The sequence below is a fragment of the Cervus canadensis genome, chromosome 8 (assembly GCF_019320065.1).
Source record: "Cervus canadensis isolate Bull #8, Minnesota chromosome 8, ASM1932006v1, whole genome shotgun sequence".
Classification (NCBI taxonomy): Eukaryota; Metazoa; Chordata; class Mammalia; order Artiodactyla; family Cervidae; genus Cervus; species Cervus canadensis.
The window spans coordinates 89660023-89665970 of NC_057393.1; the positions used below are offsets into that span (position 1 = coordinate 89660023).

The following is a 5948-nucleotide window of genomic DNA, read 5'->3' on the forward strand; positions in this document are numbered from 1 at the left end:
GAATTGAACTGGGTTCTCCTGCTTTGCAGGAGAATTCTTTACTGGTTGAGCTACCAGGAAGCCCTCCTGGATGATAAGAACTTTTATTCTAATGAAAGAACTCTTGATGCACCTCTGGGTGGAGAGGCTGGTCACCAAAAAGAATAAGCTGAGATTAGAAGCTTGAACTTGCAGCCCCACTCCCCAGTTCTTGGAGACAAGAGGGGAGGGGTTAGAAATGAAGTGGATGTGTCTTGCCTACATGATAAGGTCTCCAAAGAATCTCCAAAGTATGAGGCTTGAAGAGCTTCCAGGTCAGTGAATATATCCAGATGCCTGGAGGGTGGTGCAACCCAACTCCAAGGGGATAAACGCTCCTATGCTCAAGACCCTTCTGGACCTTGCCCCACATATTTCTTAATCTGGCTATTCACCTGGGTCTTTTACTATGTAATAAACCTGTAAACATAAGTATTTCCTCTAGTTCTCTGAGCTGTTCTAGAAAATTATTATACCTCAGGAGTGGGTCATGGAAACTTGAATGATTGAAACCTTAGGAAGGGGTTTTGGAAACTCTGGTTTACAGCCAGTTGGTCAGAAGCACAGGTGACATCTTGGACTTGGAGCCGGCATCTGGAGTGGGTGCCAGCCACCTCATGGAGTCTGTGCTGAATCTGGCTAGTGTCAGTATTAAATTGAATTGTAGGCCATTCAGCAGGTGTTGGAGAATTGCTTGGTGTGGGAAACACATCTGCCTGCTGAAGTGTTCTGAGTGTGAGTAGAGGAAAATTATTTTTCTTTACAATAATCTTTACAAAATTTAATTTTTGTGACCAGTGTAACGTCTGTGTCTAGACTTTTTTTTGCATATGCAAGTTCAATTGTTCCAGCATGGTTCGTTGAAAAGACTATTTTTTTTTTCCTCCATGGAATTGATTTTGTTTTTTTTCTTTATCCAAGGTAAGTTGTCTATATTGGGTGGATCTGTTTCTGGACTCTTCTGTTCCACTAATCTGTATATCTTTTTTTGTTCTTATCCTATACCACACTGTCTTGATTGCCATAGTTTATAGTAAGTCTTGCAATCTGGTGTGTCAGTCTTCCAGCTTCCTTCTTTTTCAGTATTTTGTTGATTATTTTTTATTTTTGCCTTTTTCACACAAACTTTGGAATTAGTTTGTTGATGTCCACAAAACAGCTTGCTGGGATTTTGATTGGGATGTGTTGAATCTGTAGATCAAAGTGGAAAGAATTGACATCTTAACAATATTTAGTCTTCCAATTCATGAACACAGGGTATCTATCCATTTATATAAATCTCAATTTAAATACTTTAAATAATGAAAGAAATTTATTTACTCATAAAATGGAAACATTTCAAGGTAACATAGCCCTCAGGCATAATATCATGCAGAAGCTCATGGTTTTATCCCAGGACAAATATGTGCCTCAGAGGCCATATTTGCCCTTAGTGGGTTTCCTTCTTCATGATACTACATTGGCATCTAGCATCCCAGCCCTCTGGTTCATCTACCCTATTGTCCAGAGACTTTGTGCAAGAAATTCCAACCCCAGTCCTAGATCCACTCTGATTGGACTAGTAGAGGTCATGTGCACATTCTTAAATAGCATATCTGTATGAAGCCACATATTCCGTTCCAGATACTAGATACCAGGCAGGGCAGGAGCCAGGTTCTCCAGAAGCCCATAGATTTCCAAATGGAAACTGGGAACTGTTCTAAGGTGTTGCAGCGAGTAGTGGGGGGAAGCTATCACATGTATAACTCTAGCAGGAAACTGAAGAGTTGGCCTTCAGTTGAAGCTAGTGAGGTAGAATAAGGATGGGTTTCACATAAGCAGTGGTAAATGATTGGGCTTTCCTGGTGGCTCAGATGGTAAAGAATTTCTGTGCAATGCAAGAGACCCAGGTTTGGGTCAGGAAGATCCCTTGCAAAAGGGAATGGCTACCCACTCCAGTATTCTTGCCTGGAGAATCCCATGGACAGTGGAGCCTGGCAGGCTACAGTCCATAGGGGTCACAAAGAGTGATTAGATGTGTATGTTAGAATGTTTTTTCTGCAGTCTGTTTGGAACAAATTGACTCAACGAATTTACCTGCCTCAAGGTAAATGAATGAGGGAGCTGTGAGAGTGGTCCTGGAGAGAGAGGCTGAGGTCTTAGAGCTGGACCATGGTTGTAGCAGGGAGGAGAGGGCAGATGTAAGGAATATTTAGGAATTAAAAAAATTAACAAGCATATCAAATGGTGTTCTGTTTCTCTGACAGCCTTGTAAATCAGGGAATAAAGGATGACAGAGCATGAGGTGGGAAGTGGGGTGGGGTAGAGCTGATTGATTATTTTGCCCATGTTGGACTTGGAACATCTGAGACAACCTAGAGGAAATGTGAAGTAGGCGAGTGGATCTGCGGATGCATTATAGTTAGGCTGAGGGCAGAGGGATTGTCATCCTGTAGGGAGAAACTGAAACCAAAGACAGCAGGATTAAAGTATATTAGACTTTTAATAAAGAGTGGGGAGCTAACTTGAACAAAGCCTATATATTATTTACTCTCTAAGTTAACTTTTCATTATTTTTACTGGAATATGGTTTTTACAATGCCATGTTAGTTTCGGGTATACAGTGAAGTGAGTCAGACATACATGTACATATATCCACTCTTTTTAGATTCTTCACCGCAGAGAATTGAGTAGCATTCCCTGTGCTATACAGTAGGTTATCTATTCTGTATATAGTAGTGTATATTTGTTAATCTCAACCTCCCAATTTATCCCTCCCCCTTTAAGTTAATTGTTAAGTAAACTGATTGGGGTTCTGATTCTTTAGTGTAACTAAATCAGTCTTAATCCTTGTTATCATTTTAATGTCACAAATTGAAGGACCACTTTATGTAGGACTTGGTATAGTGTCTGAATCATCTGTACTCCAAATTGACAACCACAGTCAAGATTCTGGCACCCAGCATGGGAAGACAATAGAAGCATCTTGTGTGCGTGCTACGTCGCCTCAGTAATGTCCGACTCTTTGTGACGCTATGGACTGTAACCCACCTGGCTCCTCTGTCCATAGGATTCTCCAGGCAATAATACTGGAGTGGGTTGCCATGCCCTCCTCCAGTGGATCTTCCTGACCTTGGGATTGAAACCGAGCCACCTATGTCTTCTGCATTGGCAGGCGGGTTCTTTACCACTAGCACCCCCTGGGAATCTCCAATGAACGTGCCTTTTCCTAATAGTCTTTTTTTCTTTTTAAAGATTTTTTTTTTAATGTGGACCATTTTTAAAGTCCTTATTGAATTGGTTACAACATTGCTTCTCATTTCTCTTCTGGTTTTTTGGCTGCAAGGTATATGGGATCTTAGCTCTCTGACCAGGGATCAAACCTTCAGGAGGCTGCCTTGCAAGGCTAAGTCTTAACCGCTGGACTTTCAGGGAAGTCCCCCTAACAGTTTTTAATAAGGCTTTTCTCTGTATTTATAGAAATAAAATTTGCTGATGAGTAAGGCTTAAAGGTGAAATTTTAAATCTTTCCGAAGATACTTCTTGCATTGTAGGAATTCATTTTTTAAACAGTACATTAGTTTTCTAATGCTACCATAACAAATTACCACAAATTTATTGGCTTAAAACAGCACCAATATATTATCTTACAGTTCTAGAGATCAGAAGTCCTAAAATCAATGTGTCAGTAAGGCTGTATTCCTCCTGGAGGCTCTTGGAGAGAATTCATTCCCTGGCCTCTCCCCGCATGAGGATTTCAGAACAGTCATCTCTGGAGTCCGCTGTTCCTTTTCAGGCTAAGAGGTGAGGCAAATTTGGGTGACCTGGCCAAGATTGCAGAGCAATGGAACACAGGTCATTTTTTATCTGGAAATTACAGCCTCTAAGTTGAGGCCCAAAGTGAGAACCATTTATTTTTCAAATTAATTTTTTATTAATAATGTTGTGACAGTGTAATTTATATACCATAAAGTCAGCTATTTTAATTCAGCAAGTTCTTAGTTTATTCACAGAATTGTGTAACCATCCATAACTTCATTTTATTTTTTTTTAATTATTTATTTTCATTGGAGGCTAATTACTTTACAATATTGTGGTGGTTTTTGCCATACATTGACATGAATCAGCCATGGGTGTACATGTGTTTCCCATCCTGAACCCCCCTCCCACCTCCCTCCCCATCCCATCCCTCAGGGTCATCCCAGTGCACCAGCCCTGAGCACCCTGTCTCAGGCATCAAACCTGGACTGGTGATCTGTTTCACACATGATAATATGTATGTTTCAATGCTGTTCTCTCAAATCATCCCACCCTCGCCTTCTCCCACAGAGTCCAAAAGACTGTTCTATATATCCGTGTCTCTTTTGCTGTCTTGCATACAGGGTCATCATTACCATCTTTCTAAATTCCATATATGTGTGTTAGTATACTGTATTGGTGCTTTTCTTTCTGACTTATTTCACTCTATATAATAGGCTCCAGCGTAACCTCATTTTAAAACATTTTCATCTCCCTCAAAATAAAACTCATATCCATTTAGACACTCCCCATTCCTACCCCCAGCCCAAGGCAACCACTAATCTACTTTCTGTCTCTATAAATTTAACTTTTCTGGACATTTCATATAAATGCATTGTAAAAGATGTGGCCTTTGTGCCTGGCTCTTTCACTTAGTATGATGTTTTTGCAGTTCATTCTTATGTTCACATGTAACAATACTTCCTTACTTTTTTTTAAATTTATTTTTTAATTGAAGGATAATTGCTTTACAGAATTTTATTGTTTTCTGTCAAACCTCAACATGAATCAGCCATAGGTATACATATCTCCCCTCTCTTTTAAATCTCCCTCCCATCTTCCCCCCCATCCCACCCCTCTAGGTTGATACAGAGCCCCTGTTTGAGTTTCCTGAGACATACAGCAAATTCCCTTTGGCTGTCTATTTTACATATGGTAATGTGAGTTACCGTGTTACTCTGTCCATACACCTCGCCCTCTCCTCCCCTCTCCCCATGTCCATAAGTCTATTCTCTATGTCTGTTTCTCCATTGCTGCCCTGAAATAAGTTCTTCAGTACCACTTTTCTAGAGTCTGTATATATGTGTTAGAATATGATATTTATCTTTCTCTTTCTGACTTACTTCACTCTGTATAACAGGTTCTAGGTTCATCCACCTCATTAGAATGGACTCAAATACATTCCTTTTTATGGGTCAGTAATATTCCATGGTGTATATGTACTACAACTTCCTTATCCATTCATCTAGCAATGGACATCTATGTTGCTTCCATGTTCTAACTATTGTAAATAGTGCTGCAATGAACAATGGGATACTTGTGATTTTTTCAATTTTGGTTTCCTCAGGGTATATGCCTAGGCGTGGGATTGCTGGGTCATAGGGTGGTTTTATTCCTAATTTTTTAAGGAATCTCCATACTGTCTCCCATAGTGGCTGTATCAATTTACATTCCCACCAATAGTGCAAGAGTGTTCCCTTTTGTCCACACCCTCTCCAGCATTTATTGTTTATAGACTTTCTGATGATAGCCATTCTGACTGGTGTGAGGTGATATCTCATTGTGCTTTTGATTTGCATTTCTTTAATAATAAGTGATGTTGAGCATCTTTTCATGTGTTTGTTAGCCATCTGTTTGTCTTCTTTAGAGAAATGTCTGTTTAGGTTAGGTCTTTTCTCTACATTTTGATTGGGTTGTTGTTTTTTTTTTTCTGGTATTGAGTTGTATGAACTGCTTATATATTTTTGAAATTAATCCTTTGTCAGTTGTTTCAGTTGCTATTATTTTCTCCCATTCTGAGGGCTGTCTTTTCACCTTGCTTATAGTTTCCTTTGTTGCACAAAAGATTTTAAGTTTAATCAGGTCCTGCTTGTTTACTTTTGTTTTTATGTCCATTACTCTAGGAGGTGGGTCATAGAGGATCTTGCTTTGAT

The 5948-nt window shown here is 39.6% G+C and overlaps 1 long non-coding RNA gene across 1 annotated transcript; it reads left to right on the forward strand.

The window, feature by feature from the left end:
* Window positions 1-739: 739 nt before the first annotated feature.
* LOC122445880 lies at window positions 740-3117 on the forward strand. The gene is made up of 4 exons (XR_006270711.1): window positions 740-751; window positions 1086-1100; window positions 2129-2132; window positions 2980-3117. It is a non-coding gene; the product is annotated as an uncharacterized LOC122445880 (long non-coding RNA).
* Window positions 3118-5948: the final 2831 nt, after the last annotated feature.